The sequence below is a fragment of the Neolamprologus multifasciatus genome, chromosome 7 (assembly GCF_963576455.1).
Source record: "Neolamprologus multifasciatus chromosome 7, fNeoMul1.2, whole genome shotgun sequence".
In the NCBI taxonomy this organism is placed as follows: domain Eukaryota; kingdom Metazoa; phylum Chordata; class Actinopteri; order Cichliformes; family Cichlidae; genus Neolamprologus; species Neolamprologus multifasciatus.
The window spans coordinates 660,079-670,287 of NC_140445.1; the positions used below are offsets into that span (position 1 = coordinate 660,079).

General features: G+C 48.2%; 1 protein-coding gene across 2 annotated transcripts in view; it reads right to left on the bottom strand.

Moving 5' to 3' along the window:
* The window catches only part of LOC146513360 (carbohydrate sulfotransferase 8-like), a 37,808-nt gene extending 30,142 nt beyond the window's left edge, over positions 1 to 7,666 (bottom strand). The window contains exon 1 of one of the 2 annotated variants that reach the window (XM_085166058.1): positions 7,328 to 7,666. The gene's annotated coding sequence lies outside the window, so the exon portion shown is untranslated. Of the gene's footprint in view, positions 1 to 7,221 lie in introns of both variants that reach the window. The other variant, XM_085166056.1, reaches the window with a different exon arrangement.
* Positions 7,667 to 10,209: the final 2,543 nt, after the last annotated feature.

Below are 10,209 nucleotides of genomic sequence, written 5' to 3' on the forward strand. Positions count from 1 at the left end.
TAAAGACCCCATTAGAGCCCATGAGAAATGCAAGAAATGCATTATTGCTCAGTCTGCAATATCTTTCCCAGAACAAACACCAATTGCAAATAAACTAAAAATAAACCTGAAAAAGCTGTTTAGAACAGCTACTATGTTGCACAGAGTGAACTACCACTGGCACAATGTAGTAGTCTTTGCAAACTTCAAAAAGCAAATGTCCTCGATCTTGGTTCCACTTGCCTCTGACCCGTGACTTCAGTGGAAATGTCAGATTCAGGATCTGACACAGATTCATGTCCTACACAGTTCTTACAAGTTCATAGAAATTTCTGTTCAATCAGAACCAAGTATTTGAGTTGCGAGTGGAGCAGACAGAAGAAGCTGGAGGTGGAGCTCCTATAAATGTGTGCTCGTGGCTTTAAGCTGGTCCCAGGTTAATTCTCTGTTTCTGAGTCTAAATAAATCCACACAAGCCGGCTCATTCCCACAGCAGAGGGTCACAGCAGTCCGGCTCCAGCGAGCCGAATGAATAATGAAACGCGCTGAAGGGCAGAACTAAACAAGCTGCTGAGCAGCAGCGTCGCTTTGTTCTCATCATTAATGTCACTAATCCTCTGAGCCCGCCGGCTGCACAGCTACTCTTAATCACTGCCGATCCAGATACCGCCGCCCCCGATACCTGGAGGCGGTTTCTCACCGCCGCCGCAGTTAGAGCGAATTATTAACTAGAATGACCTCTGATGACCGGCTCAAACTTTCCACACAAAGGACTCATTCAGACCCACAGAGCCCTGTCTGACACACAGGTGGAGCAGACAGGTGGAGAGGACAGGTGGAGCAGACAGGTGGAGAGGACAGGTGGAGCAGACAGGTGGAAAGGACAGGTGGAGCAGACAGGTGGAGAGGACAGGTGGAGCAGACAGGTGGAGCGGACAGGTGGAGCAGACAGGTGGAGCGGACAGGTGGAGTGGACAGGTGGAGCAGACAGGTGGAGCGGACAGGTGGTCAAAAGTGCTTCAGATACACAAACAAGCAAAACACACTGAGGAGAAACCTTACCCAGCTCCTCACCTCCACCTTTAACATAAAATCAACACTTAAAAACAGGGTGAGAACAAACCTCCACCTCCGTCCTTATATTTCACTGTGTTAGCAATATGCTACGATGTTAGCTCTGAGCTAATAATCAGAGCAGTGAAAGGAAGCAGCGCTCAAACACCTGCACAGGTGTGCGGACAGCAGCCTGTGAGAAACGAACACTGCTGCTGATGTTTACAGCGTTTCTCGTGCCGTCAGGCAGGAAAGCAGAACGAAAATGGACGAAAGATAAGCTCCATGTTTCTTACCAAGTGTTTAGATACTGTTTAAATAACTATCAGCGCACCATCAAGTAGAAAGAGTAAATTATTTCTCAATGATCATTAACAAGAAGTTCTATTCAACACAATCATCTCTGTCCTGCACCACTTCAGCCATATCTGAGACGACCTCACACGAAAGTCCTTTGCTGAAAACATTGATGATATCCGAGCACATATCCCGCTCCCATCCCAACACCCCTCTGAACCACCTGGATGTTCATTCTTTTTCTCCGCATTTAAACCGGTTTCATTATCCATCTCACTGATATAATAATGCACATGAAGCAACTACGTGCCCTTGGATGTGTTACCTACACCATTTCTCAGAGATGTGCTGAAGACAGTCGGCTGTAACGTCCTCGTTATTGTAAACAGCAGCATCTCATATGGAACCTCATTCGTTTAAACGAGCTGTTGTTCTTCTGAAAAACCTGGTTCAGACCCGTCAGTTCAGTTCTTTTCAGACCAATCTCTAAGCTGCCATTGTTGTCTGAGGTTCTTGAGAAAGTCGTCCTCGTCTCATTCTTAGACACATAATATTCTGGACAAATATCAGTCTGGTTTCAGGGCCCTCCACAGTCTCTACTGAAGGTGTTCAATGATGTGCTTCTAGCTGCTGACTCTGGAAAAAGTACAGTTGTAATTCTTCTAGACCTGAGCGCAGCATTTGACACTGTCGACCACACAATCCTATTAAACCGTCTAAAGACATGTCTGCATTCACGGCTCTGCTCTAACATGGTTTGCCTCTTACCTGGAGAGCAGATCCTACTCTGTGATGCTGGGTAACAAATGCTCCTCCCAGCTACACTCACCTGTGGAATACCTCAGGGCTCTATTCTGGGCCCGGTCTTATTATACATGCTCCCATTAGGCTCCATTTTTCAGAAACACCAGATCTCCTGTCACTCTTATGCAGACGATACACAGCTCTACCTCTCTCTAAAACCAGGTGCTGACAGTACACTGCAGAAAGTCTCAGTGTCTTAGCGACATTGCTGGATGTCTCTGAACCTTCTCAAACTAAATCACGACAAAACCGACATTATAATCTTCAGTAAGCAGGACTCTATTAGTCTCATAAGAAACAATTTGTCCCATTATCAGCTAATGTACATCCCCACGTAAAAAATCTTGGTTTCATGCTTTCATATCGTCTTGACTATTGTAACTCTCTCTATTTAGGCATCTGTCACTCAAGCCTGTCACGCCTGCAACTTGTTCAAAATGCAGCTGCAAGGCTCCTGACGGGCACCAGAAAGAGAGACTATTACTGCGGTACTCGCATCTCTACTTTGATTGCCAGTTAAATATAGAATCGATTTTAAGGTTTTATTATTTGTTTTTAAAGCTCTCCATGGTTTGGCTCCAGGTTACATTTCAGATCTTCTTAGCCTGCACCGACCCACTCGAACCCTGCGCTCCTCCAGTCAGATGCTGTTATCAGTTCAAATGTACAGGTGACAGCTTTCTCCATTGCCACCGAGACTCTGGAACAGCCTTCCCCCTTTCATTAAATCCTCTTCATCCTTGGAAGTCTTCAAATCGAATCTGAAGCCCTTCCTATTTCCCAAGGCTTTCGGATCTCTGACACCTCTTTTATCCTGTTTCAGCGATTCTTTTATCTCATTGGATAATGTTTGCATGTATTTTATGTTCACGTATGTGTGCTTGTGTGTGCATGTGCACATTTTTGTATTTGCATGTACACGTTTTACAAAAATATATGGATGTCTTACAATGTTTCTATGTTTTCATCTATTTTAATTCTTTTGTTATATCATCCCTCTGTTCAGCACACCGACACTTGATGTCTTTAAATGTGCTGTATAAATGACTTGACCCCGATGGGCGGAGAAACCCCATCACATGACAGACGAGCTGCAGGTGAACCGATGAAGAGCTGGAGAGGTCGGGCACGAACGCTACAGTTTTACTTTAGAGAAAGACGCGGAGACCTGCTGCAGAGAGCTTCGTCCAATCAGACGCTCGGACCGGAAACAGCTGGACGGCGTCTGTGTTCATGAACATGGGACGATGGACAGATGTTTCCATACTTTCTAAAATAGATGAATCAGTTTAACATTGATAAACGTGAGGTGAGACTCCCACACCGCCCTCAGCTGTGGGTGGTGTAGGCGTTGGTCTGAAAGCTCTCTGGTGAAGCTCGGTGCTGCCTGTGGTCAGTAGAGGACTGTTCAGGACCCCGTGCCCCTGTAGAGACCGATGGAGGCGCTCTGCAGGCGGAGGTGTCCCTCTCCGATGTGTTATTCATGCCGGCAGCCTGGAAGAAGAGCCTCAGCATCCTGCAGCGCGGCGCTCCTCGTTAGCAGGGATCGAGTTTCCCCGGCGAGGCCGTCGGCTCGGATTAAAGGTGCTTATGGTAATTGAATCCTCACACGGTGAAAGTGCAGCTGAAACGAGTCGACACACGATACGACCGTTTCTGTCAGAGGAACGCACAAACACGTCCTGCTCCACTTCAAAGGAAACTGCAGCACAGCAGCGCTCAGACCCGCCTCCAGATTAACCACGAACCTGGTCACACACACACACACACACACACACACACACACACACACACACACACACACACACACTACTGTATGCTATTATGCACTTGAATCAGCAGCAGCACTGATCAGTCCCTCACAGGCAGAAGTGAACCACCTTCATGAGACAGAGACGTTTGTGACGTCCACAGACTCACAAACTCTTAGAAATGGAGCCACGCGTGCAAACAGAATAGAGTAGAATAGAATAGAATAGAATAGAATAGAATAGAAAAGCCCTTTATTGTCATTGTACAACACAACTGTGGAGCAAGACGCAGTAACACATGATCGATACAGGAAGTTCGAGTCCAGAAGTTCCAGCAGAGGGTTACACAGCAGTCACACCTGGAAGAGCAGTGGGCGGAGCTCGCGACACAACCACAGTTACTGAGACTGCAATGACCCGGTGATCTTTAAAGAAGGGGACCATGTCTGCGACCAATCAGCTGCCATCATTAAAGCGACCCCGACACGTCTCTGTGACTGGATGTGGTCATGACAACCAGTCTGTGATGAATCCACAGGTTCAGTGATGCTCAGCTCCTGCAGGGGGCGATCTCCTGCTGACGGGCTCTGACACAAGCTGCCCGAGAGACGCTGTGCACACCTGTTACCTGTGCAGAGACGGGTCACCTCCCACCAGGTGACCTTGTGATCCAGGTGCTCAGATGTTTCCCTCATCGCTCGGCGTCCCGTTTTCTCCAGTGTTATGGATCCATTAATGACAGACTCACTCAGGTGACACAACTCGACCTAGCCCGTGTGATTGTTCTTACTCCCAGCCCACGTCTACGTGATGTAGAGCTGGGCGATATATCGAGTTTTTAAATATATCGATATATTTTTATACGAGATATAAGTTGTGACAATATCCTTTATATCGATATAGTTACGTTATAATTATAGTTGTGGAGCCACAAGTTTGCCTCTCTTTCGTCCACTTTTGTCTCAACGCAACGTTACTCGGCCTCGCCTCCCCTTCACTGAACACAACTCCGCCTCCTCCCCCATCGCTTCACCTGCAGGCAGCGACAGGACGGACACGGCAGCTATCAAAGAGGAGCTGCTCGGTAAAAAGAAAACATTTGGAGACTATTTTACTGCTGGTAGCGGTAATCTCGTTAGAATGACGTTAACGCCATTACTGCATTAATGCAGCAAATCTCCGTTAACGAGTTACTGCGCATCGCCCCGTGCGTGGGGCTGGACGGCGTCAACGTGTTAACGAACTAACCGCGCTAACGAGCTAACCACGCTAACGCGCTAACCATGCTAACGAGCTAACCACGCTAATGCGCTAACCACGCTAATGCGCTAACCACGCTAATGCGCTAACCATGCTAACGAGCTAACCACGCTAATGCGCTAACCATGCTAACGAGCTAACCACGCTAACGAGCTAACAGCGCTAACGCCCAGAGGTGCTGCACAGCCTAAAATCCTTTCATTTTCTCAAAAGTTGACAGCGCGTCTTATGTGTGAGTCCTGGTTGTGCTCACTGACCACGAACCTCTTTTCTGTGGAGCACGGCGCTCAGCAATCTGTCAAAAAATGTTTGAGTACGACTTTGCTACGGAGCCGCACCGCGTTACAGCTGCCGTAGTCCGGAGCCTCGCGGAGTGATACGTGCTGTGCTTCAGCGTAATGTTACCGTACTGTGTGTATAAGGACCATAAATGGCGCCTGTTCAGAGACGTGGTTACGAAGAGGATTCAAACTCCAGGCTGTCGGTCACGCAGCAGAAGTTAAGAACAGAGCAGCTGCTTGTTATTCTGCTCAGCATCTGTTAGTTTACAGTTTGACTGCACAGTTGTGAGCTCTTTGTTGTGCACAAAAACAACATTGTTTTCTTTTATTTATGGAGCAATATTATTTAATAAATGCTCAGAATTTATTTCTGAGTAATTGTTTCTCGTATGTTAATAAAAGTGTCTGTGTGACATCTGGGACACAGCTGTGACTAAACTCTCTGTTTGTTCTGACTTTATGGCTTAAAAATAAATATCAAGATATGAATTTTGGGTCATATCGCCCGACCCTAACGTGATGTCTCTGAAACCCAGCAGATGAAAGCTCAGGGTGGGACGCACCGGGCTGCAGAAACAAACACACCCAGCAGCAGCACTCCCTGAAGCGAGCGGTCAGATGGCGAGCGTTTACAGGTAACATCTATAAGATGATCGATCGGGGAAAAGTTTGATCTGTGACTCGTCCTAAACCCACCCAGATCAGACTCGAGGTCGTGTTTTATGAACGATAAATCTGAGGTCTCGGGTTCATTTCAGCCTCGCCGTCGCTCCGGTTTATTTTGGTTCAGTCTGTTTACGGCCGAGGTCAGGTGACCCCGAGGGTCGTCGTAGGTGCAGCAGAGCTCCGTGTGCAGGTGGAGCAGCCGGGTGGCTATTTTTAGACACGAGGAGAGAAATTATTCAGCGCGATCAACTGCTGCTGACGGAGGAGGAGAAGCAGCCGTCCTCCTCCGTCAGCGTGACAGGTGGATCTGAGACCTGTGCAGGCTCCGCCCACAGCTGATATTGCAGCCTGAAGATCAGGCGCCGCTCTTTGTGTTTGATCAGCTGCTGAGGATCCACACGGCAAACATCTCCATCTTTGTTTTCAGCAACTCTGCACGCGCTCAGTCTGCCACTGACATCACAGAAACAGACGCCGCGACATCACCGCCCCCCTGCGACTGACGTCAGACCCTCACGAGTACACGAGAGATCTGCATCTGATCAACTTTAATCATTTTGTTGTCATGATTAAACAAATACCAGCAGAGCAAACAAAAACACGAAGAAATAAACTGGAAACAGAGAGGAGCAGAAATGTAACATCAGGATGACATAAAATAAAAAATAAATGAACAGAAACAAAAGCGTCTGTGTTCTTTTGATTTCTTTGATTATCTGAAATGTTTTTCACGCTTCAGTAAAAGTAAACGTTTGGATTTCTGGTCCTTCTTTAGGTGAAACCTAGTCAGGAAGCAGCAAACAGAGCGCCACAATAACAGTCCAGGTGTCAAATAATGTGAGAAACGTCCACCAATCAGGGCCGCTCGAGCACAAACTACAAGCTGATCATCAAACACGGCTATCCAATCAGCTGCCCCGTTTAAAACCAGCAAAAGCTACAAACAAAGGACAAAATGCTGGGAGGGGGGCTTTCTCCTTACCTGTGCCCCGGGCCCCGTTTCTCTGTATCCGCCCCTGTCCGTAACCTTTCACGGGCTCAAAAAACGCGGTTTAAATCTGACTTAACGGGGGGGGCGGGGTCAGCCTGCAGGAACATCAGTGTTAATGACGTCAGCACTCCAAACACACCTGCTTTACTTTCAGCTGCTCCGCGAACCCCGCCGTCCGCTCTACGTCACAGTATCACCGGAGAACCGCGCCCGCTGCCCCCGGTCCTCGCTCCGCCGGCGCTCACCTGTGTGCGGCTCAGCATGGACGCAGTCCGCGGAGTTCTGTTCCGTCGGAAAGTCCGCGGGCGTCCCTCCTCCTCCGGTACTAACGGGCGCAGAGCTGCCGGTGAGCCCCGCTGAGCTGCGGTGTCCGCGGCTGAGTTCGTTAGCCGCCCCGGAGCTGAAGGACCGGACTGAGAGTTTACTGTGGACGGGAGAGCAGGGCGGCGGAGCCCGACCGGCAAGCTCCGGGAGACACGGAGGAAGTTTAGTCAGACCACCACAATAAAAGCCCGCATTCGGCAAATCCTCAAAATAAAAGCCCGTGATGGTCAGGGCTGCAGAGGTGAATCTGATGTAGTTTGTACCAGAGTGACGTCACTGTTAGGATTTATTTTATCATCATAACAGTAAAAACTGCTGCTCGGCAGATTTGTGTTTGTTTCTGCTTAGTTTTTATTGTTTCTTCTGATCCTGACCGTGAATTAGGAGACAGGAGAGCGTCCTGTTTGAGTGCAGCTGTTACAGCTGGAGGTCTCCATTTACACCGAGTGAAAACCAGAATGTTAGCTGTGACATTTCTGTCCATCTGTGCAGTCACACACAGCACATTAATGTGAGCCCAGTGTTATTATACTGCAGGTGTTCCAGAAGTCCTGTAACAGCACAAATACAGTCAATGAAACAACAGTTTTACAGTTATTCATGAGGAAACGTGAAAAAGCTGCTCCCTCCTTTAGCTGCTCTGTATGTTCCCTGCAGTTTGACTGTGTGCAGGTGACAGAAATAACACTTCCTCAAATTCAGGTTCAATGAATAAAAATGCCTCATTTAGAAAAATCGATCTGAGCAGGTTTATGATGCTTTTATTTACCAGCAGGACAGGAAGCAGAGACTCTTATTATTGTTAAATTGACTGTAGAGCAGCCGTGTGTGTGTGTGTGTGTGTGTGTGTGTGTGTGTGTGTGTGCACCTCCTCCTCTCCCCTGCTCCTCCTGTCCTTGCTGTTTACCAGCTCTCTTCCTCCTCCTCTCTGGGGACCTCCGCCTCAGCGCTGCCTGCTGACTCGGTGTGTGGATGCGTATATTCCAAGAAACCGGAAAGACGAAGGAACAAGCTGCACAACTTCCCACAACAGGACCGAGTCCACCTTTACCTGTGGTGATCTGTCTCAGGTGCAGAGGTCATGTGACCTCTGCAGCAGCAGGACCTCGATGTCACAGAGGCAGGTAAAAAGCTCCTCGGTGACCCCGGGAGCCCCGCCCTGAGAGGAGAGCGTGTTTAGTTTTGCTGTGAGTCGCTTTCTATCCTTTCAGGGATATTTAAGGTTATTCAGTTTAACCACGAGCCTCCTCAGCACCTCCCAGCTGACGCGCAGACCCAGCTCGGCTGTGCTTATTTTTAGACTGCCTCGACCTGTGACCTCTGACCTCCCAGGTGTGAGGTGTTTACAGACAGCTCTGAGCTGTGACCTCTGACCTCTGAGGCCTTTACAGTCAGAGTTGAGTTTACAGAGATACAAGCGACTTCCCTCTCGCTCACTCTGCTGTCCTGTCGTGCATGTCCAGCCTGTCCTGTGGCGCCCCCTGCTGGTGGAGGTGACAGCTCCTTTGTGGAGGCACTCATTGATCTTTGTGAGCGGCTGTGAGCTGCAGGAGGACGCAGAGAGCATCTGTGCTTCATCCTGATGATAGTGAAGCTCCGCTGACAGCATCGTATCACTCGCCGTGTCTCCACGACAGCGAGGAGCTCCGTGAAACACCGCCTGTGTCCAGGTCACAGCTCCTGCTCATCATGGGTCATCCATCCAAGTCTCAGAGCAGGAACATCAGAAACTGAAACACACTCAGCGCTTTATCATTGAACTCAGCGATGAGTTTCATACAGTTAATGGCCGTCACTCTCACCCCAGTCTTTGACAAACTCATCAGAAATGTGATTATGGAAGAGATGCAGTTTGCACAGGCTCATTAGAGGAGTGGAGGACACGTTGTTGACTGAATCTGAGGCTCAAACATGTGGAGAGTATTTCTCCTCTGCTTCTAACACAACACAGCCCCAGATTTTAATCAACAGACTTTTAGTCTGAAATCAGGAAAACCTGCTGGGCTGGATTTGACACTTTTTAACTGACACATCACAACGAGCGGGAATAAACGGGGCTCTGAATACTAACGCATCCTGTCATCACAGGCCATCACGGACTCTGAAGGTACGAGACACGGCTGCCCATCGAGTCCTCTGATCTTTGCTCTAAACATCTTCCACTAAAGTCACTGAGTGGGTGCAGACTGCACTGATGCTGGGGGGTAAGCCCCTGCCACCCCACCTGTTACTCTGTGGTATCATCAGCTAAGGAGGCACTAAAACGTCTGTCATACAGGCTTCTGAAGGAAGTGGAGTGCTTCCACCTGAAGCGGGATCCTTCAGAATAAAAGGATGAAATGAAAACTCAGAGTGGGACAGACACGGGGATCCGAGTAGCACTGCAACATCCACCCCAGGCTTCTTCATCCTCTTCTGGCAGCAGCAGAAGCTGCGACATACGTCACCATATGTTTCAATAACCTCCAAAAACAAATGTTATTTTCAACCATAAAGTGCCTAAAGTTGCACTGGTATCGTGTTGTGACCATTCAATATTTTTTCTACTTTAAATACAAAAAGTCTGAATGAATTAAAAACACACACAGAGCAGACGTCTGTCGACAAACACACGAGACGAAATAAAACAGCTGAAGTTACAAAGGTGCTTTTTGTTTGTATAACATATAAATATTATAAAATACAAATGTGATGACGTCAAATTACAGAAACAAAAGACAGTGAGGATGCCATCTGATCAACTCACCAGCTGGTGAGTTGATCAGATGGCAGGAAGTTTGTTAGCTCGACCTGGTAGACCCAA